Source organism: Rhinoraja longicauda, chromosome 4, assembly GCF_053455715.1.
Source record: "Rhinoraja longicauda isolate Sanriku21f chromosome 4, sRhiLon1.1, whole genome shotgun sequence".
NCBI lineage: Eukaryota > Metazoa > Chordata > Chondrichthyes > Rajiformes > Arhynchobatidae > Rhinoraja > Rhinoraja longicauda.
The window spans coordinates 54,656,639-54,684,220 of record NC_135956.1 but is presented as its reverse complement, the minus strand read 5'-3'; the positions used below and the strand labels follow the sequence as shown (position 1 = coordinate 54,684,220).

At 46.1% G+C, this 27,582-nt stretch overlaps 1 long non-coding RNA gene across 1 annotated transcript; it reads right to left on the bottom strand.

Moving 5' to 3' along the window:
* LOC144593159 (uncharacterized) lies at nt 1–23,475 on the bottom strand. Its single transcript, XR_013547211.1, has 3 exons — nt 23,338–23,475; nt 10,943–11,419; nt 1–1,324 (listed from the first exon to the last, which is right to left on the bottom strand). It is a non-coding gene; the product is annotated as an uncharacterized LOC144593159 (long non-coding RNA).
* Nucleotides 23,476–27,582: the final 4,107 nt, after the last annotated feature.

Genomic DNA, 27,582 nt, shown 5'->3' with positions numbered 1-27,582 from the left:
AATAAATACCCTGACAGATTGCTATGAAGTGAACATAAACATCACACTACAGCAGTAGCACAAATTTCTCCCATTTTGATCCTTTAAAAAAAAAAACTCCTCCCTTTTCCTTCCCCTTCTGGGAGATTTTTCTCATTGCTTTCCAGTGAAAGCAATCTCACCGAAAACCTGAATCGAGTCTGTTGGACATGTGCAGTCAAGAACAAGTAACATGGTGAGAGATGTCAGAATCCTTCTCTCCTGCCGCACATGACCTTGTTTCCTTGTTATTCCTATACCAACACTCCCTAAATCTAGGTTTGGACAGTTCAGGTTCAAAGGTAAATGCCTTCCCTTCCGGGTTTCTTGCTGAATGGTTGTAGTATACCGTCAAATAGCTCAAAAGAAAAAATAACATTAAGGAATCCGTCTTTCTATACACCCTCAAGACTGCTATACGGGTACACAAGAAGATTTATGTGTCCTGTTCTCGTTGCACTAACAGCTCACCCTGTGGCAGTCAGCAGAGGAGAGGCCAACCACTTGGCCCTTCGCTCCTTGCAGGGTTCAGCTAAACATTCCATGCTGCTCTCGAGAAAGTTTGCTCGAGAGGGTGATACCTGATGCATGGTGGGTTCGGAAACCAGAGATGGTGATGGTGCGTGTGTAAATGACACCAACACCTTCCTCACCACAGAGACCTGGCAGCTCTTGAGCATGACTTTACTGGCTGAGTGCCTGAAAATCAACATGCCCATATGCTTACATCTTAATCAGATTTACTTGTTACTGACGTCGTTGCAGCAGGGTGATCAGTCTAGGTTTCAAGAGTTTAGCTTCGACAGGTAATGCTGAGGATGCTCAGACCTCCCTCCAACCCTGTCCATTGGAAGTAGCTTCATCAGGAACAGCTTCATCCCCAGGGCCATAGCTGCTACGAACCGGTCCTGCTGAGCCGGATGGTCACATCGCACAGTGAACCGGCACAGATCTACTTGCACTTTATTCTGTCTTAAAACTGTTACAATTTGTTTCGTTGGGTTGTTGTTGTTTAAATTAACTAAATTATTGCATCTTATGGGAGGCGCATTCCCAATCTCGTTGTACCCCTGTACAATGACAATAAAGATATATTGTATTGTATTGTAGAGCAGATTTAATCATCATCAATGCCTGCACCATGAGCTCATCCATCTTCCTCCAGGTCCTCTCATCCTCTGCAACATTGCCCAGAACAGTGGCACTGCGCAGCATCGCTGTGAGAAACTAGGATCGGTGGCATTGTTGTTCTGCATTCCAAATATGAAGGCGTAGGTTCAAATCCCGCCACAGGAGCTCTATAAACCTGCAATAAAAATCCTGTATTAGTGATGGTGAACATGAGGGCTTCAAGGTGCCTCAAAAACACATCTCTTTCTCTGGTACCCAGCAGGAAGGAAACTTAGTTTGATATTGAGACAACAAAGCCACCCCTTATGCACTCTCTAAAGTGACCAAGCGAGCCACTTAGTTCTAATAATTGAGGGTGCGGCAGTAATGCCCACCTCTCCTGCTGCATTATGAAGGGATAACCAGCCCTGAAGTGGTGGTGTTCCAGTTAACATGTATGGCATTCGTTGCCGAGATCTCAGCAAACAACGACGGGGAGCCCGAGACAGCAAAGTAAACAAAATGGAAATATTGAGTCATGTAAAAGAGGTGGCACAACACAGTGATAACTTCGAAGGGAACTGAGCCAGATTAGAATCTGTCACATTTTAGGCATGTTCAAAGCTTCAAACACTCCACACCCACACTGTCACACAGAAAACGCAGCTGGGGCTCTCCCGGTGGGTGAGCTGTTTAATACAGTTAGCTGAGTCATACAGTTTTTGGGTGTCCCAGTTTCGAGTCTTGGCCCAGGTTGACTGGCAAGCAACCTCTCAACAGATGGGGGACGAGAGTAAGAAAAATATATAAATTGGAATAACGGCCCTTTACCCTGGCCCTCAGCTGATCAGGTGAGGAAAATACCAAGTGTGGAAATGAGGAACTGCAGATGTTGATTTACAAAACAAAGACATGGTGTGCTGGAATAACTCAGTGGGTCAGACAGTATCCCTGGAGATCACGGATGGGTGATGTTTCGGTTCGGGACATTTCTTCAGAGACTAGTTTTCAGAGTCTGAAGATGGGTTCTGACCCAAAACTTTGCCTTTCCATGTTCTCCAGGGATGCTCCCTGACCCGCTGAGTTACTCCAGCACTCTGTATCTTTGTTGAGGGAAATACCAAGTATTGCTACTGGGCCTCTGGGCAGAATAAAATGTTCTGTTGTAGGCTTCCTCTTCTATAATTTGACAGAGTAATGCAAGACTGCCACGTACCAGGTAACATGCTGCTCTCTGGAAGTAAACATTTGCCAGGAAGTAGCAAGTGAAATAGTATGTGCCGACAGGCAAAACTGCAAAGTAGTTTTCTGCCTCACATGAATGTGCAAAAAGAGAATTCTGATGTTATTTGCAAGCCAGGTCTTGTGCTGGGCCTTCCTTCCAAGTTAAGTACAAGTGATCCACATTTTGGATTAACTAAACATCGAAACATTGAGCACCCAGTTTGGAAGTTTGCTCGCCTGAGTACATCTGCACATATATTATCCTACAATGAGGCAGAACCTAGAGCAATCACAAGCCAATGAAGGTTGTTTATACAAACTTCAACCTGCAACCACAGGTGAATGCATGTGAACGCAAAAGTCTGATGGTGACTGACGAGGATTAGCCATTCTGCCTCAAGCTGTGCTGAAACAACCCTTGGCTCATCCACTCCTCACACACTGCTCACAGTTCCTATACCGATGATGCATAAACAGATCAGCCAAAGAACAAAACGTCCGTGTTTGACTATTTCAGTCGAAGCAAGTTTTTCATAAAGTAAAGCCTTATACTTTACTTTATTACTAGCACTAAACATGTATTACTACCAATTTAGGTCTCAAAAGTGAGCGAGTGCAGAACCTTTCAAATTTTAATTGTTAAAGTTTAAAAAAATGTTAAATTATTTCTGTTTTACATTTTGTTTGCCTTGTTTTCCTTTTCCCCCTTTCAATCCAAACTCTCTTCATTTTGCTTTCTTTATCCCACTCGATATTGGATTCACTATCCTAACATGCTGGTATGACTGACTCCACGTTGCCCTTTGATGATTCCACAGGCTAGTTGGTTACGGAGACGTGCAGCAGCTTTTCCTCTTCAGTTGGGTCCACGAGGCTCAACAGAGGATGCTGTGGAGTTTTGAACTTTCACTTATAGCACCTTGCCATGCAAAGTCCCGTGGCCATCAAGTAGACAGACCAAGTCTTGGTGGCCACAGGTAGACACAAAATGCTGGAGTAACTGCGGGTCAGGCAGCATCTCTGGAGAGAAGGAGCGGGTGACCTTTCGGGTCGAGACACTTCTTCAGACTGATCAAGACTTGGTGGCCACAATCGACATATATTTATTCATTAGAGTTAGTTGCTGGAGAAAATAATCCAGGCACGTTGTGCTGCCTACTGGGTTGATGCACCCGTTTGAATCTGATGGAATGAAAGCCTATTCGCTCTGCCGCCTACCAACTGCTAGAAAAATAGCTGGGCTGTTTCAACTCAAACTGTAGTAGAAGGCACTCTCACAGTCACAAGTGTGACAAGATTATGAGCAGGAAGTTAAGACAAGGAACTTGATTATCAACTGCGCTAATGGGATGATGAAGTTGGGGGTCATTAATATTTGCATTTGATGCAAGATAATTCATTTTGCAAATTTGCACTCTCTGCAATTTCCCTTCACTGATAAATGGAAGATTTACATGTGTGCCTTTGAGGTCTTGACGTGTACTCCCATTGTATGGAGCTCTGGAACGTGGCATTGCCCATTCCACTGCAAATAAATTACTCACCTTATGCAAGCAGCAAGCAAATACTTACGGAAAAACAGTTGGGATTTTAGATACAAGGAGTATGTTAAACTTACCTGAACAATGCAAAGGAAAAATAGAAAACAGAGGAAATTTGCAGCTGGTCAGCCAGCATCTGAGGAGAAAGAAGCTAAATGTGAAATGGATTTTAAGTCCGGTCTGGGCAGGTGCAAAGTTTTAACTCTGCTGGAATTCACGTGGAATTGTGCTCCTCAGCATAAACAGAAAAATAATTTCCTACTTCCAATGAGATTTATCGTCTCACTCAGTGAAGTCTCCACATACAGAAACAAAGAGGCGCTTTGATATTTGAGTGGTATTGGTTACAAATTGCAAATGTTTCCAGAACCTCCTTAAACATGGCAATGGATACGGGAAACTTAGAACACACTTCCCAACAGACATGGAAAGTATTGGAATTTACAAAGGATTGTTAAGTACATCTGATCTACGTTTGGAATTAACTAAGCTTTGAACTGGTGAGCAGCAAAAGGATATTTATTTGGAAGTTTGCTTGTGTGATTATAGAATTTATTATTACAATGATGAGCCAACAATGATCAAGGTTGGCTCATGATTGATCAAGGTTATGTGTAGGAATGAACTGCAGATGCTGGTTTATACCGAAGATGCACAAAAAGTGCTGGGGTAACTCAGCGGGCCAAGCAGCATCACCGGAGAAAAAAGACGGGGACATTTCGGGTCGGAACCCTTCTTCAGACTGTCAGGTGTTCTGAAGAAGGGTTCCGTCTTGAAACGTCACCCAATTATCAAAGTAATTATGTATAGTACAGGCAGCGGTTGCAGGTGGGTGAGGATGTGCAAGTGAACAAAGACCATCTGCACTGAGAGTAACATGTCCTGGTTATGCTCACCAAGGGACAGGAGGACAACTTCAGTACCTGGGACCTCGCTGTCTCTAGCCAGGCAGGCATCTATATGCCAGATTGCTGCTGCTGGATGAGCTGGTCTGGGCCTCTGCACCCATCATATTCCACTCTTTACACATTACTCTCTCTTTTCTCTTGTTAATATGACTCGCTCCTCAATTCTCCGTTGCTCAAGTCCCAATGCAGAAAAATGGAGGGAAAAAAAATTGGCTGCAATAACAACAATCTGCCGGAGGAACTCAGCGGGTCAGACAGCATCTGTGCAGGGAAATGGACAGTCAAACGTTTTGGGTCAGGATTCTTCATCTGGACTGAAAGAGGGGAGAAAGGCAGTATAAAGAGGTGAGAGGGAAAAGTGGGGCAAGAGCTCGGAAGTGATAGGTGGATCCAGGTTAGGATGGGTTGGTTGGTAGACGGAATCAGATGGGGGAGGATGGAGATGGTGAGAGAGGCTGGAAGTTGATTAGTGGAGACAACAAACGGCTGCAGATGATGGAATTGCATAAAGATGGTGAAGCATGGAACCAAATAAGGGAGTAGGTGCGCTGATGGGAACAGTGGGAGGTGGAGACCCAGTGGGTGGAGAGTGGGGTGATGGATTGATGGAAGGGGGAAAATCAACTGGCCTTCCTGTGCAGTGCTGCAGGATTGCTGCAGCCCTGTCCCTTTCCCAACAGCTGTCCTCTTCATCGGATATGAATGCTTCCTTCGGACTATTTTAAACAGGAGGGCAACTAGGGCTCCTGCCTACTATCCATACCTATGCATCATCACTAAATCAGTTCACTATCACTTTCAGGGGGGGGGACATAGATAAACAATGGGGCAGCACAGGCGTGCAGCTGTTAGAGACACTGCCTCTCAGCTCCAGCAAACGGGGGTTGATCTTGGCCTCAGCAGCTGTCGGTGTGAAGTTTGCACGTTCTCCCTGTCAATGTGTGGATTTCCCTAAGGTACTCCGGTTTCTAAAGATGTGCTGGTTTGTGCATGTGTAGCGTACATGCACAAACCAGCGGTAAGTATTAGGAAAGAAATAGAGTTAGTAGAAAGCGGAAGTGGCGGCACCTAACGGCTGCGGCTCGCTAGCAGTCTGTTCGTCTTTTTTCCTTTTTTTTTGTTGTGTCGGTGTTGGGATGGTTTTTATATATTTTTTGGTTGTGTATGTGTGGGGGGTGGTGGTGTGGGTGGGGGGGTGGTGGGGGGGGGTGGGGAAACTTTTCTCTTCCTCACGGCGCGGGGTGCGGCTCGGCTGCGGGGCCTAACATCGCCCGGTGCGGCTCGGCCGCTGGACTTTACATCGCCCGGTGCGGCTTGGCCGCTGGACTTGACAGTGCCCGGTGCGGCTCGGCCGCTGGACTTAACAGTGCCCGGTGCAGCTCGGCTGCGGGGCCTAACATCGCCCGGTGCGGCTCGGCCGCGGGACTTTACATCGCCAGGTGCAGCTCGGCCGCGGGACTTTTCATCGCTGGTGCGGCTCGGCCGCGGGACTTAACATCGCCCGGTGCGGCTCGGCCACGGGACTTAGCTGCGCAAAGCTTGGTCGCGGGGCCTTTCATCGCCCGGCTCGGCCGTGAGACGTTTCAGGCCCGGTGCGATTCGGCCGCGGGGACTTCCATCCCCTTGCGGGGACTGTGCGGGTCGGTCGGGGACGAGCTGTCTGTCCGTGGGCGTGGGGAAGAGAGTGGAAGTTTTGTTGCCTCCATCACAGTGAGGGGGTGTTTGGAGTCACTGTGATGGACGTTTGTGTTGGGGATATGTGTCTTGTGTTCTTTTTTTTATGACTGCTATGTAGTTTCGTTCGGTACCTCGGTACCGAATGACAAATAAAGCTCTGTTATCTGTTATCTGTTATCTGTTATTTATGGCGAGTGAGCCGAATGGCCTGCTTATGTGCTGCATGGCTTTATTCCCATTGAAGGACCCAGCTAGGCAGGTGCAGTGCTGATCAGTGCTTGAATGAGAGGCCATCTGGAAAACAGATGACCGACCAACAGGCAGAATTCATATTACAATGCGAATCTCAGACACACTGCATATGCTTAAATAAAATGAACAGCTACTTGCGGGAGTTTGCAGTGCACAATCCAACTGCTGCTGTTCCTGCATCTGAATGGTGAATGTTCTTAAACATATTTAATTGGCTGGAAACTAGAACTAAAGTTTGGTTTTAACCATGCACACTTTTTGGTGTACGTGTAGGAAGTCTGTGTGTGCGTGTGTGTGTGTGTGGGGTGTGTGAGTGTGTGAGGGATGTGTGTGTGTGTGGGGTGTGTGTGAAAGAGGTGCGCGTCCACATATGCATGCAATGTCTGTTTCAAAATATGTGTTTGCCTGTCTCTGTGTGCGTGTACATGTGTGTGCATGTATCTCTGTTAGTGTATCTGTGTGCGCATTTATGCCTGTGTGTAGGTACGTTCCTCTCAGCCTGTGTGCGTGCCTGTGCATCTCTGCCTGTGTGTGCATGCATCTTTGCGTGCGTGTGCGTGTGCGTGTGTGTGCATCTGCCCTATGGGTGTCTGGCATTGCTCACTTTTGTCCCTTTCCGCATGGCACCTCGTTTGCTTGGCTGACCTGTGCTCACTCAGCACTTCACCTCCAGCGATCTGCCTGCGGAAGCCACTTCCTCCAATGGCCAACAACACCCAGACCAGAGGCAGGCACTGGCGGCAGAGAGGAGCAGAAGCTCGGTGAGTGTGTGCGCCTTCCTTCTCCTGCATGCACAGAACTTAGCGCAGATGATCCCCGCTCACTGAATCCAAATGGGTGGGCTTTGAATAGGATGGAGCTGGTGGGAGACTAGTGAATTTATTTTGTTTTGAGAGAGAGCAGAGGAAGGTCGTCATTGCCATAAGAATGAATTTATACGGGCACAGGTAAGCCATCATTATTCTTTGAATTATTACTGCCGATCTTCAAACAAAAATCTGTTAATTATTAGTTTCAACATTAACGATAGTGTCGGCAAGGGGTTGTCAAGAATGCAGGATCTCAACGTGTGCGGAAATTTAATCGGGCTGACACTGACAGATAACAAAAGAAAGATAAAAAAGCTGCTTGCAAAGGAAGAGGAAAATATTCTGTTCTGCAGAGTTAAAAACAGGCAAATATTCATAACGATTAGTAGATGAATGACATTCAACCGAGAGACTACATTTCTTATAACTGGGCCAAACAAGGTATCTGTTCAACATTCTACCTTAATTTAGCATCGGGAACACTATTTTAGGCTTAAATTACTAATACCGTTGCCGCTCTAATGGAATTCCCCCAACCAATGAAAATAAATACAGAGTTTAGATTCTCTAAAGAAACACGAAGAAGTAAATTCCCCCCTGTACCATCAGCAAGAACAAAAAACAAATATCTTTAAAACCTTTATAAAAAGGGTGGTGAGTGAAAGCCGTTGGCAATTCAATAAAAAGAAAGCCATTGGAAGGAAATGCTGCAGAGTTTGCACCATCGTCAGTGCAGTTATGCGGTTATGTATCATCTGCTGCAGCTATTGATCATAACAAACGGTACGGTAGCACAGCGGTACAACGATCCCGACTACAGGCGCTGTCTATGCCGGAGTGTGTACGTTCTCCCTGTGACACCACGGGTTTCTCAGTGTTTCTCCAGTTTCTTCCCACATCCCACAAACGTGCAGGCTTGTAAGTTAATTGACTTCTGTAAATTGTCCCTAGTGTGTAGGATAGAACTAGTGTGCAGGCGATCGCTGTTCAGCGTGGACCCGGTGGACCAAACGGCCTATTGCCACGCTGCATCTCTAAACTAAAGTAAACTATGACCACATGAGAAAACCTCCGTCACTCCCTGTTCCTCCAACAGGTTTACTGGAGACCATGGAGATCTAGTCTCCCGTGCCCGGACTGTTGGACAGATAAATGCACACTGACCCACTGCACCTACCTCAGCTATAAATGATAACTGTTCATCTGTTGTTCCACCATCTCCCTTCAAATATCCAAACGGGGGCCAGTTTAAACACGCAATATTGCAAAGCATCTCTGACAGCTAAATTGAAGAGATGGGATGGAAAGCACCGCACCAACTCAAGCTGCACATTACCCAATCAAACCTCAGAAGTGCCACGCTGCCTGATTTAGGGACGTTTGCCCAGTTACTGCCATCAGCACTGAAAAAGGATTGCAGTCACAGATATCTTCAAGCAGGTAAAGCAAGGTGTGATTGTTGCTAATACTGTGACACAGTGGTGCTGCTCGTAGGGCTGCTGACTCACAGTGCCAGAGATCCCGGGTTCGATCCCGACTTTCTCCCTGTTTCCTTACTCTATCTTCCAATCAATCGACCAAAAGGGGGTATGAGGGAGATTCTCTCAATCCTGGGGCAGGCCATGTGCCACTGGATATCTAGGTCCCGGGACTGTGCTTGCCAGTGCTCAGTAGAAGGCTAAGACTTCGCCAGCACTGAATCATGAAGCGTTGCTGGGGAGGATGGTCCACGCATCAACTTTGAAACACTTAAAAGACACTTGGACAGGTACATGGATAGCAAAGGTTTGGAGATATGTAGGCAAGGCACAGGCTGCGTCAGCTGGGGAACTTGGTCGGCATGGGCGAGTTGTGCAGAAGGGACTTTTTCCGTGCTGCATTGTTTTGACGGTGGTGCAGCCAGTGCTGGGTGTGCTGATCCCCTCCCAGTACCACAGCCACTGCTACGTGACAATGCCTTTCTCACCCTCAAGCAGAGTCCCATGCTCTCTCTCTCTCCCCTAGAAAAACTGGCCACCCTTCAGTTGCAAAATCAGAAAGACTTCAAGTCTCGATCCCTATGCAACTCATTGACTACACACCACCTGTCTTTCTGCTGGTTTATTTCCGAATTGAAATCTGACCCCTTTTTGCCAGAGCACCTCGTCAGTACAAATTATACACTAAGAGGAGACTCAAGAGACTGCAGATATTGGAATCTTGAGCAAAAAACAATCTCCTGGAGGAACTCAGCAGTCAGGCAGCATCTGTGGAGGAAAATGGACAGACAACTTTGGGTCGGGACCTGTCTTGAAGAAGCATTGTCTGTCCATTTCCCTCCACAGATGCTGCCTCACTTGCCGAGTTCCTCCAACATTTTTTTTACCTGTTCTGTACAAATATGTTCTCTTGATAACTACTGAGGGGAGGGGGAAGTCACAGCCCAGACCTACGACACCCCTGTACCACACACTGGAGAAAGCTACGTCAAGGAGCCACGCAGCAGAAAACTGGCCCTTCAGCCCACCCAGCCTTGCTAGCCATCAATCACAAATTTACGTTAATCATGCTTCATTCTTCTCACATTCCCATCAATACCAGGCCACCTTTGACTCTATCTCTCACCTGCATATGAGGGTTAATTTACAGCAGTTAATTAACCCACCAACCTGTACACACACACACACAGGTTTTGGGAGCAAACTGAAGCACTCGAGGGAAACTCCACAGGGTCCTGGGAAGGAGGTGTGAGCTCAACACAGACAGTACTAGAGGTCAGGATTCAAGCAGGATCACTGGAGCCAAGATGCAGCCAGCCACTCTACTGGCTGCGCCACTCTGCTGTCCTCGTTTGACCCTGCCTTGCTTAAATACAAACACCGTGTTTCATTTAGTAACTTACTGAATAAAGTGCTCTGGTGAGTTTCAATAAGATAAACAGGATTGTACTATTATTTCACTGCCCCAGTGAACACCAATGCAAACCGCTTGCTTGTTATCTCCCCGTCCATTCAATATCTAACCATCTTGTGCACAGCTCCATGCGAGGCAGTGTAACAATGTGTACTTGGCATGCTTCTCCCTTCCAACAAAAAAAAAAAATCAGAAATGGCCCTTTGGGGGAAAATAATATAATCATAGTCTGCTGTAAATATCAAATATTTTCAGGCATCAACAAATCATATGGCTCCAGGGCATTGTGCTACTGTAGAATTGGCAATTGAACATATCTTGCTGTGTGTCTGCAAGCCTGATACTATCTTGGCAGGTTCATGACTGTTTCTAAATTTAGTTTAAAGTAAACTGGTGTTTCAGACCAATACATAACAATAGAACAGTGTTAATGCAGCAACAGGAGCTCTGTACAATCACCCATGCTGGTGAGATGGCTTGCAGCCCAAATATTATTTTTAGACGTTCCTACCCTTTAAGGTTCCGCTTCTGCCCGACGCTATCGCCAAGTGGTGTAGATGGGATATTGGATTCAGTTCCCAACAATTGCCCTGTGCCAATGTTCTGTCCTTCACTTCATTCTAGACCGTTGGTCAGCTTTCCATCAACGTCAAGGAACTGGTGCCCATTATTCGTGCACGTGCTTCAGTGTGAGCTGTCGGCAGTGTTGTCAACTATGAAGAGGGTAGTGACAAACTGCACCAGGACACATATGGAGTGGTTGAATGGGCAGATGTGCAGCAAAGGAAGTTTAATGGTGTGAGAGGTTGCATTTTGGTAGGAAGAACTTGGCGTAATATAGAATAACGGTGTTCCCGATGCAGGATTTTGACTCGAAATGTTGACCGGACATCCTCCCTCCCATCTTTTCCCAACAGAATCCACTGTTCCCCAACAGACTGTTTGTTGCTCCACATTCCAGCATCTTGTGTCTGCACAGAACAAAGATCTGAAAGAGAAGCAGGAGGAATCTGGGAGTAAGCAGACAAAAATCATGGAAAGTGGCAGGGTTGATTCAGAAAGAGTTTAATAAGACACAGGCAATTTTATCAATAAAGGCGGAGAATATACAATGAAGGAAGTAGCACTAAACTTCTATAAAACACAGCCCCAGCCTCAACTGGAGCAATATGTTCAATTCTAGTCACCACATAAAAGGAAGGATGTGAAGGCATTAGACAAGTTCCGAAAAAGATTTATGAGAACCATTCTCAGGACTAGGAACTACAATTAGATTTGAAAGGCTGGGACTCAGAGAAGGCCAAGGATAGATTTGATAGAAGTCTATAAAATGACAATGGGTCCAGATAGTGTGGAGAGTGGGAGGCTGTTCTCATTGCTGGAATGGTTAGGAAATGGAGGTCATGGTTAAAAAATAAAGGGGAAGAGAATTATCAGTGATATGAGAGAAAGCTGTTTTTAAACAGTGCGTGGTTGCTATCCGGAATGCACTGCCTGCAAATGTGGTAGAGGGAGGCTCCACTGTGGCCTTGAGAGAATTGGATAAGTGTGTGGTGGAGAACATTTTGCAAGATTACAGAGAAAGGCCAGGGTTGTTGTGGATGGGGTGGGGTGGAGGGAGTAAAGAAGGGTGGAACAAGAAATTTTCTCTGGAAAACAGCTGATTTGGATAGGAAAGGTTTAGAGGGATGTGGGCCAAATGTGGCCAAATGAGACCTGCTTAGATGGAGCATCTTGATCGGCATGAATGAGTTGGTCTGAAGGGCCTGTTGACGTGCTGTATGACTCTCCCTCTCTCTCTACGGTGGGCCAAATGGCCTCCTTCTATGATTCTATTTGGCTGCAAGGGAATCAGTGTGGACCCTAATCCTGCCAACTCGCACCAACGCTCACACACACGGGCAAGAACGAAAGCAGGTTAAGTGGCTATCCACGAGTTCTGTTCTAACCACAGACTTTAGGAGACAGAACCAGGGATGACAAATGCAGGCCTGTGAAGTCATGAGTAGTCACGATTTGAGCTTCACCGCATGTAAGGGAAGTGTGTTGAGAGGAGGTTCAAAATTAAATACCACCACAGTTTTCAAAGAGAACTGAATATTCACGATGGAGAAACATATAGGGGTCTTAGGATAGATCTGGGGAGAGGTCTGGTCTTCAAAATGATCAGGAACTTTCAAAATACATTTGGACAGATAAATGTAAAGGAGGGGGTTGGAGGGATATGAACTAAATGCAGGCAAGTGAGACTAACCCAACGTACCAACTTGGTTAGTGTGGACAGGTTAAGCCAAAGAGCTCGTTTCCATGCTGTACAGCTTTATGACTTCTCACAGAGGAAGGTGCTTAAATCAAAGTAGATGCAATTTCAATAATGGCTGAGGGAGATACAATAACAGATCTCCCAACATTTGATTTTACAAATTCAGAATTTTGATGTCCAAAATTCAGAATTTTACATCAAAATTCATAATATGGCCTAATGCAACTTTTCAGCAAAAAAAAGTATGCACGCCAAATGCGCGTACACGTTGCGCTACATTCACGTGTGAAAAATGACTATTATTTCCAACAGTCTGTAGTTCTTGGACTACATGTACAATGTCAGACCTATCATGAGTATATTCTACTATTATATTGAACAGAAATACTTTTCACAACAAAGAAAAAATTGTTTTGTTTTGTTTTTTCTATTTTGCTATTTCCTTACACATCCCAATTCTCTTGGTATTGAATAAAAGAACAATGGTTATAAAATGTGTGACTAAGTTATGAAGAAAGAGTTTCATTTAAAAAACTGCACATACCTAATTTAATTGAAGATATACTTGCTCCAGTGGTCCACTCCCCCACCCCTCCTCCCCCACTCCCCCCCTCCCTCCACCCCCCCTGACTCCCGCTACCTCCTCCCACCACTGCCCCCCTCCCCCCCCACCCCATCCCCTCTCAACATCAACGGGCTCACGCTAAGCAGCGAGGCGAGGCCAGCGGCGAGAGGCCCACGGCGAGACCAGCGGCGAGGCGAGGTGAGTACAGCGGCGAGGCCAGGCTAGCGGAGAGGCGAGTACAGCGGCGTGGCCAGGCCAGGCTAGCGGCGTGATGAGGCCAGGCTGGTGGTGAGGCCGGGCCAGCGGCGAGGCGAGACCAGGCTAGCAGCGAGGCGAATACAGTGGCCTCCACTGCCTTCTGAGGCAGAGAATTCCACAAATTTACAACTCTCTGGGTGAAAAAGATTTTCCTCATCTCAGTTCTAAATGGCCTACCCCTTATTCTTAAACTGTGGCTCCTGGTTCTGGACTCCCCCAACATTGGGAACATGTTTCCTGCATCTGGTGTGTCCAATCCCTTAAGAATTTTATATGTTTCCATAAGAGCCCCTCTCATCCTTCTAAATTCCAGCCCAGACAAGCTCAGTCATTTCATTCTTTCATCATATGACAGTCCCACCATCCTGGGAATTAACCTCATGAACCTACGCTGCACTCCATCAATAGCAAGAATGTCCTTCCTCAAATTAGGAGACCAAAATTGCACACAATACTCCAGGTGTAGTCTCACCAGCCCCTGTACAACTGCAGAAGGACCTCTTTGCTCCTATACTCAAATCCTCTCATTACAAAGGCTAACTCACCCAACATATCCAAGTCACCATGCATCCTCATCGCATCCTCTTCGCAGTTCACACTGCCACCCAGCTTTGTGTCATCTGCAAATTTGTTCATGTTACTTTTAATTCCTTCATCTAAATCATTAATATATATTGTGAATAGCTGCGGTCCCAGCACCGAACCTTGCGGCACCCCACTAGTCACTCCCTGCCATTCTGAAAGGGAACCGTTAATTCCTACTCTTTGCTTCCTGTCTGCCAACCAGTTCTCTATCCTTGTCAATACCCTTCCCCCAATACCATGTGCTCTAATTTTGCACACTAATCTCTTGTGTGGGACCTTGTCAAAGGCTTTTTGAAAGTCCAGGTACACCACATCCACTGGCTCTCCCTTGTCCATTCTACTTGTTACATCCTCAAAAAATTCCAGAAGATTAGTCAAGCATGATTTCCGCTTCGTAAATCCATGCTGAATGTGACTGATCCTGTCACTACTTTCCAAATGTGCTGCTATAACATCTTTAACAATCCCCTCAAGCATCTTCCCCACTACCTATGTACGGCTAACTGGTCTATAGTTCCCCGTGTTCTCTATCCCTCCTTTCTTAAAAAGTGGGGTTACATTGGCTACCCTCCAGTCCACAGAAACTGATCCAGAGTCGAGAGAACATTAGAAAATGATCACCAATGCATCCACAATTTCTAGGGCCACCTCCTTGAGTACTCTGGGATGCAGACCATCAGGTCCTGCGTGAGAAGGGTCAGAGATGATTTTACCCGCTCGCTTCTTGGCCCTTGCAGTGTACAATGGGGGGGAAGGTTGCAGCCAACAACCTTCTCGGCTGATCTTACGCAGCGCTGCATCCTCCGGATGTCATGCTTGGTGGCTGAGCCAAACCAGACCACGATGGAGAAGGTGAGGACAGACTCTATGATGGCAGTATAAAACTGGACCATCATTGCCTGTGGCAGATTATGTTTTCTCAGCTGCCGCAGGCAGTACATCCTCTGTTGGGCCTTTTTGACTTTGGTGTCGATGGTGGCCTCCCAGTAAAGGTCCCTGGAGATGATAGTTCCAAGGAACTTAAATGACTCCACAGATATGACTTGGTGTTGATGGTGAGTGGGGGAGGGGAGGGGGTGCTCTCGTAAAGTCTATTAATTCCACTGTCTTAAGAGCATTGAGCTCCAGGTTGTTGCGAAGGCACCAGGACGCTAGCTGTGTCACTTCCCCTCTTTAGGCAGATTCCTCCCCATCCTGGATCAGTCCAATCAGGGTTGTGTCATCCGCAAACTTGAGGAGCTTGACAGAGGAGTCTGTGGAGGTGCAGTCGTTGGTGTAGAGAGAGTAAAGGAGAGGGGAGAGTAGGCAGCCTTGCGGTGCTCCAATGCTGAGGATCAGCGGGTCCGAGATGTGCTTTCCCAGCCTCACATGTTGGGAAAGGGGAAGATGCTGGAGTCAATTATTAAAGACGTAAAGACGGCACATTTGAATAGCAGTAATTAGTCTAATTTGAGGTATTATAGGCATTATAGCTATTCAGGGAATGCAGAGTAGGTTCACCAGGTTAATTCCTGGGATGGCGGGACTGACATATGATGAAAGAATGGGTCGACTGGGCTTGTATTCACTGGAATTTAGAAGGATGAGAGGGAATCTTATAGAAACATATAAAATTTAAGAATTGGACAGACTAGATTGGAGGAAAAATGTTCCCAAAAAATGTAAGGATTGGACAGACTAGATGCAGGAAAAATGTTCCCGATGTTGGGGGAGTCCAGAACCAGGAGTCACATTTAAGAATAAGGTCTGAGATGAGGAAAAACTTTTTCACCTAGAGACAATAGACAATAGACAATAGGTGCAGGAGTAGGCCATTCAGCCCTTCGAGCCAGCACCGCCATTCAATGCGATCATGGCTGATCACTATCAATCAGTACCCCGTTCCTGCCTTCTCCCCATACCCCCTCACTCCGCTATCCTTAAGAGCTCTATCCAGCTCTCTCTTGAAAGCATCCAACGAACTGGCCTCCACTGCCTTCTGAGGCAGAGAATTCCACACCTTCACCACCCTCTGACTGAAAAAGTTCTTCCTCATCTCCGTTCTAAATGGCCTACCCCTTATTCTCAAACTGTGGCCCCTTGTTCTGGACTCCCCCAACATTGGGAACATGTTATCTGCCTCTAATGTGTCCAAACCCCTAATTATCTTATATGTTTCAATAAGATCCCCCCTCATCCTTCTAAATTCCAGTGTATACGAGAGTTGTGAAGCTGTGGAATTCTCTGCCACAGAAGGTAGTGGAGGCCAATTCACTGGATGGTTTCAAGAGAGAGTTAAATTTAGCTCTTAGGGTTAAGGGAATCAAGGGATATGTGGAAAAAGCAGGAACGCGGTACTGATTTTGGATGATCAGCCATGATCATGTTGAATGATGGTGCTGGCTCGAAGGGCCGAATATGCTACCCCTGCACCTATGTTTCTATGTTTCCTTGGTGTATCTCTAAACTGAACTAAAGTACCTGCAGATTGTTGTTTGTCCTGTTGCGTGTTTCCAAAGACTTTCTGTTCCTATCCCAGATTATCAGTACCTTTGTATTTGCAATGTGTGGCACTGCTGGGCATGCATTGGCCTGCAAGGGAGGTTAGTTTACTGTTGGACACAGACACTTGCCCTTCTTGTTGGCAGAACTATGCTCTAATTGTGGTGACTTGCAGCCCGGTAGCATGCACCTTGCAAAAGCAGACAAATAATTACCCCAGTTGAACATGCAGACCACAAAGGACATCATCCCTTTGTAGCTCACCTTGCTATTGTGTCTTGCTCTTCTTATAAAGCAGAAACGTACCTCCCTCTAATTGAGATGCCCATTCACATTTCATTCAAGAATTTATTCTATGAATGAAAAGGAAGTCACAGCACGTCCTGTGGCTTGTCATTAAAAAGGAAGTTAACTTTGGCATTAAGTACTTTGAATAAGCATCAATGGGACAGACACCCGTTTTCTAATACTTTTTCATATTCTGGTTAAAATAGTTACAAGTCAAAGGAAAGCCCTTATTCTCTTCCACAAATTTGGTCTAGTTTTAAACCAAATAAGATGACCATGACACACACACTCAGAGACAGACATCCAATGCTACTGGAAGACCGTCAATTTGGCCATAGACGCTCCTCGGTCTACTCGGAAATTGTCGCTCTTTCACAGAGCAAGTTATCCACAAGTTAAGAGTAGAAACAGTAGATCTACAACAACAAAAAACGCAAACTGCCGGAGTAAGCAGCATCTCTGGAGAACATGGATAAGTGACTCTTTGGGTTAGGACCCTCCTGGTCTGAAGAAAGGAAACAATCTGACACTGTTACAAGAGGGGGGGGGGGGGGGGCACAGTGGCACAACTTGTGGAGGTGCTGCCTTGCAGCTCAGTGATCAGGTGCAATCTTGACGTCGGGCATTGTCTGTGTGGAGTTTACAAGTTCACTATTGGACATTGAGTTTAGTCTGGGTGCCAAACAGTGCAGGCTGGTAGGTTTCCTGGTAGACCAACACCTCCGGATGCAATTCAATTAAATCATTCATGAGTAGAAATAGCAATAGTGATAATGCTGGAAGTCGGACTGCAAGACATTCAGAAATATTTAGAGTCATGCAGCATGGAAACAAGCCGTTCAGCCGTCCGTGTCAATGGCAACCATGGGGCAGCCATCGGCATTAATCCCATCTTCCAGCACTTGGAGACATGAGAGATTGCAGATGCTAGAATTATGTGAAAAAAGAAATTGCTGAAGGAACACAGTGGGTCAGGAACTGTGGAAGGAAATGGTAAGAACCAGAGGAACTCTCTCCTTGTTCTGTCTGGGTTTGGGGAGGAGGTGTGAGAACTGAGGTGTGGGAAACAGGAGGAGACGCAGGTGAAGACTCCATCCCCAACTCTGTTGAGGGGGTGTGGGACCACGTTCACTGAAGAAAGTGGACATCCCAGATATCCTAGAGTGGAAAGCCTCATCCTGAGAGCCCCCATTCCCCTCCACGGATGTTGCCTTTCCCGCCAAGTTCCTCTGGCAGTTCATCATCCAGCACTTGGCCTGTAACACTCTACACTTGCAATTCAAATGTTTGTCTGGACTCTCCCTAAATGCTGTCAGCATCTCTGCTTCCAACTTTCTATCCCCTATTTAAAAAAAGAAATAACATTTTAAGAGAACCACGTCTTACCGTGTGACTTTCACAATCTGGTTTGAGAAAAGGGGAACTCGTTGGGTTTTCTCTTGGTCTGAGTCACGGCAAACACTTTGCCGTGGTCTCCAGGGGCTGAATGATTTGCCACTTTATGTCTGCAGAAGCATCAACCAGCCCTGTCCGACACAAAAGAGGATCTGGAAACTAACCCCATTCACACATCACAGAGCACTCAAGGGAAGTCGGCAAAGATTCCCGCGCTTGATCAGAAGAGAGATCCCAGGGATATACACCAGCTGCACAGCCTACGGAAGGAGTAGCGTGGGGACACGCAAACTCATACTTCATTCCAGGTTTACCCCCACGGAGAGGAGAGCTGGCAGAGATGAGTTAAACTTGCCCTGGACAATATGGGCCGAAGGGCCTGTTCTTGTGCTGCGCTGTTTTACGTGTGTTATCCCCCTCCCCAGTCACTGTAAAGCAGCCTCATATACAGTGGAAGCTTCAGCAGATTGCCACCTCCCTCTCCCATTTTAACACCTTACATTCAATACAATTTGCAGAGCGACCTGTGCCAACTGATACCAGAATCAGCATAACAGAGTTGTTGGTTCCACTTCAGGGATTTCAGGCCAAAATCCAGGGCCACATCTCCCTCTGAAGTGCCAGGGTGTTGGGGGCAACCAGTTCATTCAGAGATGCCGTCACCAAAAGGTGGTTTTAGACTGGGATACCCCCAGAATCCCAATAGAAAGAATTCCAATCCACCGTTCTGCTCCATCAACAACTTTTATCCTTGCATACATACGATATGATACAGAACTTTATTTATCCCAGGAGAGAAATTGGTCTGCCAACAATCATAAAAAAACAACAAGATACATGAAACTAAAGTGACAAGTGGAAAGTCCAGGATTGGGGATGTGCAAAGATTGGGGACGGGTGGTGGGGTAGTCAGTCCACCTCACGGCAGTAGGTGAAGGAGTTGCACAGTTTGATAGCTACAGAGAAAAAGGATCTCCTGTGGCGCTCTGTGCTGCATATTTGTGGAACCAGTCATGGGGTGTGGCCCTGTCGAGGGAAGTGCCCTGTGACAAAAATGCGCATCTTTGGCTGCGAGCCCTGTGAGAAAAGTGCGAGTCTTTGGCTGCGAGGCTGAGGGAGGACGCCACACCAAACGCTGGAGAGGGTGAGATGCAAGAAGGAAATGTCAAACAAGCTGATTCAGTGTGATGCTTGCAGGATGTGGGAGGTCAGGGACACTGCTGGTGCCTCTGGCTGCTATAAGTGTGAGAAGTGTATCCAGGTGCAGCTCCTGAAGGACCGTGTTGGGGAACTGGAGAAGCAAGTGGATGACCTCAGGTTCGTCCGAGAAACGGAGTCGTTCCTCGACAAGTCCTACAGTGAGATTGTTACACCAATGGTACTGGAAGAGAGAAGGTGGGAGACGGTGAGATAAGGGAAGGAAACTTGGAGTGCAAAGGTCCCCGGGTGTTGTACCTCTTGAGAACAGGTTCACCCACTTGGAAGCTGTCGGGGAAGAAGACGTTACCACACTGAGCGGCAGACTGGTTTGCGAAACAAAAAGTGCTGTTGAGCCAAAACCAAAGAGGCCGACGTCAGGCAACGCCGTGGTAGTAGGAGACTCCATTGGGAGAGGTACAGACAGGGGTTTCTGCGGCAACAGGCGGGATTCGAGGATGGTGTGCTGCCTCCCTGGTGCCAGGATCCAGGATGTCACGGACAGAGTGCAGAAAATCCTCAAGGGCGAAGGTGAACAGCCAGAAGTGGTAGTGCATGTTGGCACAAACGATGTCGGAAAGAAGGGGGTGAATATTCTGCAGAGTGACTTGAGAGCTCGGAAAAATGCTGAAAAGCAGGACCTCCAGGGTGGTTATCTCCGGTTTGCTTCCAGTTCCTCATGCTGGCGAGAGCAGGAACAGGGAGATACAGGACCTGAATGTGTGGCTGAGGAAATGGTGCAGGGGGCAGGGATTTAGATTCTTAGACCACTGGGATCTGTTTTGGGGTAAGGGGGAATTGTACAAAAGGGACGGATTGCACCTTAACAGGTGGGGGACCAGTATTCTGGCGGGCAGGTTTGCCACTGCTACACAGTGGTGTTAAACTAAATGGGGGGGGGGGGTGAAATGGGATAGTCAAGGATGGAGTTAAAGGGAAAGAGAGTAAAGGGATAGTTAATGATCCCAGAATTAATGGGAAAGAAAGCTCACAAAGGGATAGGAGAGTATGGCCAAGTGTAATAGGGATCGATGTGAAGGGTGAGATGAGTAAGGAATTAAAAGTATTGTATTATGAATGCGGAAAGTATAAGAAGTAAAGTAGATGAGCTTGAGGCTCAGTTAGAGGTTGGTAGATATGACATTGTGGGGATTAGGAGGATCGGGCCTGGGAACGTGGCTGCAGGAGGATCGGGCCTGGGAACTTAATATTCAGGGTTATACATCCTATAGAAAGGACAAGCAGGTGGACAGAGGCAGTGGGGTAGCTCTGCTGGTGAGGGATGAAATTCAGTCATAGGGATTGATGAGGTAGTCACTGTGGATTGAGTTGAGGAATTGTAAAGGCAAGAAGACACTAATTGGTGTTGTCTACAGATCCCCAAATAGTAGCCCGGATGTAGGGTGTAAGTTGCAGCAGGAGTTAAAACTGGCATGTAACAAAGGTGACGCCACTGTGGTGATGGGGGATTTCAATATGCAGGGAGACTGGGAAAATCAGGTTGGTTCTGGGCCCCAAGAAAGAGAGTTTGTAGAGTGCCTCCGAGATGGATTCTTAGAGCAGCTTGTAATGGAGCCTACCAGAGAAAAGGCAATTCTGGATTTAGTGTTGTCCAATGAACCAGATTTGATAAGGGAACTCGAGGTAAAGGAACCGCTTGGATCTAGTGATCATAATATGATTCGTTTTAATCTGCAATTTGAGAAGGTTAAATCGGAAGTGTCAGTGTTGCAGTTGAACAAAGGGGACTATGAAGGCATGAGAGAAGAGCTGGCCAAGGTAGACTGGAAAGGGATCCTAGCAGGAATGACGGTGGAACAGCAATGGCAGGAATTTCTGGGCATAATCCGGAAGACGCAGGATCATTTCATTCCAAAAAGGAAGAAAGATTCTAAGGGGAGTAGGAGGCAATCATGGCTGACAAGGGAAGTTAGGGATAGAATAAAACTAAAAGAAAAGATGCATAACACAGCAAAGAGTAGCAGGAAGCCAGAGGATTGGGAAACTTTCATAGGACAACATAAGGTAAAATAACAGCCAATAGGGGCTGAAAAGATGAAGTACGAGGGGCAGCTGGCCAAGAATATAAAGAAGGACAGTAAAAGCTTCTTTAGATATGTTAAGAGAAAAGGAGTAGCAAAGTCAAATGAGGGTCCCTTGAAGGCAGACACGGGTGAAATTATGGGTAATAAGGAAATGGCAGAAGAGTTGGACAGGTACTTTGAACTGGAGTTTAGAAGGATGAGAGGCGATCTTATAGAAACATATAAAATTATAAAAGGACTGGACAAGCTAGATGCAGAAAAAATGTTCCCAATGTTGGGCGAGTTCAGAACCAGGGGCCACAGTCTTAGAATAAAGGGGAGGCCATTTAAAACTGAGGTGAAAAGAAACTTTTTCACCCAGAGAGTTGAGAATTTGTGGAATTCTCTGCCACAGAGGGCAGTGGAAGCCAAATCACTGGATGGATTTAAGAGTTAGATAGAGCTCTAGGGGCTAGTGGAATCAAGGGATATGGGGAGAAGGCAGGCACAGGTTACTGATTGTGGATGATCAGCCATGATCACAATGAATGGCGGTGCTGGCTCGAAGGGCGCAATGGCCTCCTCCTGCACCTATTTTCGGCGGTGCTGCCTCCTGCCCCTATTTTCTATGTAATCTACAGTAATTGGAGCAAACAATTGCAATTGCAGATTCCCAAAACTGGAAACGGAATTTGCCAGAAAAACTCAGCAAGAAAGTTTGTGTCACTAGAGTGTGTCAAAGAATCAATTATTCAGTCCAAAGACCCTACTCATGATTCACTCCCTTTCTACAGAAAAATCAGCGACCTGAAACATTGCATTGGTCTCTCTCCACAGATGCTGAATGATGCTCTGGAATTCTGCCGTTTCCTCTTTCGGTTGACTGCAATGAGGCTACAGATTTTCCCTAACTGCACCACTTGCAGTAAAAATATAAGCACCATGAATAAAAACACAAGTCCCCACCCCTTACCGTGCTTTCTCAAGTTGCTCACTGTGATGGACATTGTTGCCTTGATTTGGGATTTAACATCAAGCAAGGAAACAATCTTCCAATCCCATGAAAGTCAAACAAGGAAAAGGTGCACCCAGTGGGAGGACAAACAGCACAGGGCTGGGGACAGAACAGTGGCACAACGGTAGAGTTGCTGCCTTACAGCCCCAGAGACCTGGGTTCGATCCTGACTACAGGTGCTGTCTGTATGGAGTTTATACCTTCTCCCCGTGACCGCATGGGTTTTCTCCGGTTTCCACCCGCATTCCAAAGGCTTGCAGATTTGTAGATTAATTGGCTTCTGTAAATTCCCTCTAGTGTGTAGTATATGAACTACTGTAACTCATACATAGTATAGGGGTGATCGCTGGTCGGCACGGACTCGGTGGACTGGTGCCTGTTTCCACACTATCTGTAAACAAAACTAAACAATAACAGCTCTTCAACTACAGCTCAGACAGTTCTGTCCTGGGCTGCAATCTATCCAGGCTGCTCTGCTTAATCTGCATCGAAAGGCAAACTAAATGAACATACTGGAGAAGGGTCTCGACCCGAAATGTCACCTACTCCTTTTCTCCAGTAATGCTGTGTGACTCGCAACTGAGAGAAGAACAGGGTCAACATTACAAGGTGCTGATCTTTCATGTTTCATGGCACTGAAATATGGCACAGACACCAACAATGTATTCCCAGCATGTTCTGGTTTTGAATACTGAGTGATGCAATGTGCTTTTGATAGAAATTTAGTCATCGCACCCTTGGTGTGGGGCAGGGGAGTGCAGAGCAAAATCATTGATAATAAAAGAAATGAAAAAAGAATGAGGGAGAAGGAAAGAAAAAATAGTCAAAGAATGACCTGCATTTCTGTAGCGCCTTCCACAGCCACAACAGAGGTCCAGTCACTGGCATAATTCTTGCGCTAGGGTTTTCCAAGGTATTTGCCTGTTGTGTGTTCAGTGCCATGGAAACCAAATCAACGGAGGCTGAATATTCTGGAAAGATACATATTCACAAGTTATTATAGTCAACTTTCAACATTTTGTCTTATTTTCCTTTCACAATTTCCAACACATGCAATTTTACCACGGGCTCGAATTGAACACTGCTTTGCTACAACATGGATATTAACTAAACTGTTGGCAATGACTGGAGGTCAAAGTTGTAAGCCTCCCTAGTTGAAAGAAGTATGAAGAAGGGTCGCGACTCGAAACGACACCTATCAATGTTCTCCAGGGATGCTCGGTGAGTTATTCCAGCACTTTGTGCCTTTTTTTTGTAAACCAGCATTTGCAGTTCTTGTTTCTACATTGAAACCCCCATTGTAGGGTATTCCAATTCAGTCCGTTTTCAGTCTCTAGGAGCTTGAAGGTAACATTGGTACTGTCCTTTAAGAAACAGACTGCTTCCTATCGATAACCAGGCTTTTTAAGTGTAAGCAGATGACTGCTTTGAACAATAATTGGCAACCTAAGGGCACGATGCTGCCATTTGCTGCAGCTGGCTTATTTTCAAACAATAATGTAGTTAAAGATAGGCACAAAATGCTGGAGTAACTCTGTGAGTCAGGCAGAATCTCTGGAGAAAATAGGTAGGTGACATTGCAGGTTGGGACTCTTCTTCGGATTTGTAGTTCCATGGCATCTTTAAACTCTAAAAAACCTCCATCACGAATACACCATCATCCTGAAGCACATGGAGATGGTCAAACACTTGGTCAATGAAATGGGTCTTGAGGAGCCTCTTAAAAGGAGAAGTAGCAAGACGGAGATGTATAGCAAGGGAATTTCCAGAGTCAATGCCTGGGAAGGTGAAATGCTGAGTGGCACCAAGAGGTCAAAATTGCAGAATCACAGATCACCTTCAAGGCTGGCAAGAAAGATCATGGAGAGGATGGAGAACATGGAGAAAGTAGTTGTGGGACATTGAGCCAAAGTCAAATAGATGGCTGTCCTTTTCATTTATTTATTTGTTTACCAGGCATGACATCATCAACAAACTGGCAATTTAATGCCTGTCGCTAATTGCCCCTGAATTGAATTAGAGTTTAGTTTAGAGACACAGTGCGACAACAGGCCTTTCGGCCTACCGAGTCCACGTCAACCAGTAATCCCTGCACACTAATGCCATCCCTCACACACACACACGGGACAATTTACAATTATACCAATCCAATTACCAGCAAACCTGTACGTCTTTGGAGTGTGGGAGGAAACCGGAGATCCCAGAGAAAACCCACGCAGGTCATGGGGAGAACGTACAAACTCTGTACAGATAGTCAGGATTGAACCCAGGTCTCTGGCACTGTAAGGCAGCAAATCTACCACCCATGGTTAAGTGTGGGTCTGAATTTATATATCAGCTAAATTAACTAGGACTGGTGGATGATATTCCCTTACGGGCATTGGAAAACAGATTTGGTTATCTCAGGGTTACTCTTAGTGCAATTAGCTTCCTCTTATTAGTTCCATATTTTAATTTGGGGACAGAGGTATTGGTGGGATTTGAACTTGCATCTCCACTCATTGCCCACAACTCAGGCTGTCAGTCTAGTCACTTAACCATTATGCTACTATATCTGTTCAGCTATTTCAAGATTATGACAAATAACTACTCATTATTATGAAGAGATCATAGGTTTAAGGTGAGGGGAGAATATTTAATAGGAACCTGAGGGATAACTTTTTTCACACAAAGGGTGGTGGGTGTATGGAACGAACTGCCGGAGAAGGTAGTTGAGGCAGGTACTATCGCAACATTTAAGAAACATTTAAACATTTACATGCTTAGGATAGAGGGATATGTGCCAAACACAGGCAGGCAACTCAATCTAATTACAGCTGATCATCCCAGGCCTCACCACCTCCTTCGTTTATTCCTTCATTCTCACTTGTGCCCAGATACAGTGAGAAACTTTGTTTTGTTTGCAATCCAGGCAAATCATACCATACACGAGTATATTTATTATATTATTTCATATTTCAGATACAGCGCGGAAACAGGCCTTTTCGGCCCACTAAGTCCGCGCATATTAACACTATCCTACACACACTAGGGACAATTTTTACATTTACCCAGTCAATTAACCTACATACCTGTACGTCTTTGGAGTGTGGGAGGAAACCGAAGAACTCGGAGAAAACCCACGCAGGTCACGGGGAGAACGTACAAACTCCTTACAGTACAGCACCCGTAGTCAGGATCGAACCTGAGTCTCCGGCGCTGCATTCGCTGTAAGGCAGCAACTCCACCATTGCGCCACCTTGAGTACAACAGGTAATGCAAAAGAGAAAGGGTTGGGAGATCGGGAATACTTCCTTAGTTTATGAGAGGCCTGTACAAGAGTCTGATAACAGATGAAGACAGTGTGGAAGAAACTGCTCTTGAAACTGGTGGTGTGTGTTTTCAAGCTTATGTATCTTGTATATCTTCTGCCTGATGGGAAGGGGGGAGAAGAGGGAATGACTGAAGTGTGAGTGGTCTTTGATGATGCTGGGTGATTTCCTGAGGCAGAATGAAGTGTGGAGGGAGTTGTTGAGTGGGTGGGGGAGTGGGTGCAGGTTTGCGTGATGGAGTGGCTGAATCGACAACTTGAGCCATTAGCTCCCTGATCTTTGAAAAATAAATTACCTAAATATTCTGTAAATATCTCAAGTGATCTATCTTCCACAACATGGGGCGCCAGTGGTGCAGTGATAGAGTTGCTGCCTTATAGCGCCAGAGACCCGGGTTCAATCCTGACTGTGGGTGCCTTCTGTACGGAGTTTTACATTCCCCCCCCGTGACCTGCCTAGGCTTTCTCCGGAGGCTCCTGTTTATAGGCTAATTGACTTGGTAAAAGAAATTGTAAATTGTCCCCAGTGTGTGTAGGATAGTGTTAGTGTGCGGGGATCGCTAGTCGACGTGGACTCAGTGGGATGAAGGGCCTGTTTCCGCACTGTATCTAAATTAAACAGGGTGGACAATTCCAGAGATTCATCATCCTCTGCGAGGAATTCCTATGCATCTCAGTTTTCAGCGATCAACCCCATAGTTTGCAACTTTAACCCCTCGAACAAGATTCGCCCATTGCTGGAAACATTTCAGCACCTTCCTTGTTGTGCCCCCTTGGAATCTCCTATGTTTCAATTAGATGCCCCTCATTACTCTAGACTAGAATAGAATAGAAATCTAATATTTTTAGCGGTTTATGGTAGGGCAACTCTCTCATCCCAGGAATTAGCCTGGTAAATCTCTTCTATGATACCAGTTACCTCACTGTGACGTCTGCTGTTAGGCGTTTGTAGGAAGCTCCTGTCAGTGAGTTCTCAGTAACTGTTCGTGCATTTGCCTGCACCCATTAGCAGTGGATAGCTTTATCAACACCAGCACTAAGAAGCAGTTCACTACTGTCGGTGGCATTGCTATATATTTAACAGCATTAGATTTATTCATCACCGAGGAGCCAAGTAAGTGAACATATAGTCCCACTCTGTGCTGCTGCTTATATACATAATGGCACAAAAATTCCCGTTGATTTTTTTGGGCAAGTTTCCAAACTCCGTCGGCACAATGCACACCCTTTTTAAAACATTCCAACCTCCCACTCATTCCCCCAGATTTTCTTCTGCCCTCCCTCTTCAGCTGCTGAAGTGCAGTCCAACAGGGCTGGCTGGCTTCCCAAAGCTCACTAAAAAGGCTGGAGTAACCAGCATCTGCAGTTATTTTCCTACACAACGCCGCTCCACTGCGATTTCTTAGATGCCGCCTGACCTGCTGAGTTACTCCAGCATTTGGCGATACCTTCGATTTGTACCAGCATCTGCAGTTATTTTCCTTCACAACTTGCCGCTCCACTGCGATTTCCTAGATGCCGCCTGACCTGCTGAGTTACTCCAGCATTTTGTGATACCTAAAAAGGCTAGCTCTTTGTGTAGGCATCTGGGCCAGTGTCTAGCAGCAGTTCAGGCTGTGCACACCGTGAGGAAGGCAGCAAATACGTCTGCCCACCATAAATATCAAACCCTGGTAGCTGGCTCCTGCTGTCAAACATCTCCGTAGGACTGAGAGCAAAATGAGTCAAGGTAATAAGGGCAGGAAGGGGGAAGGTTTCTGAATTATAATT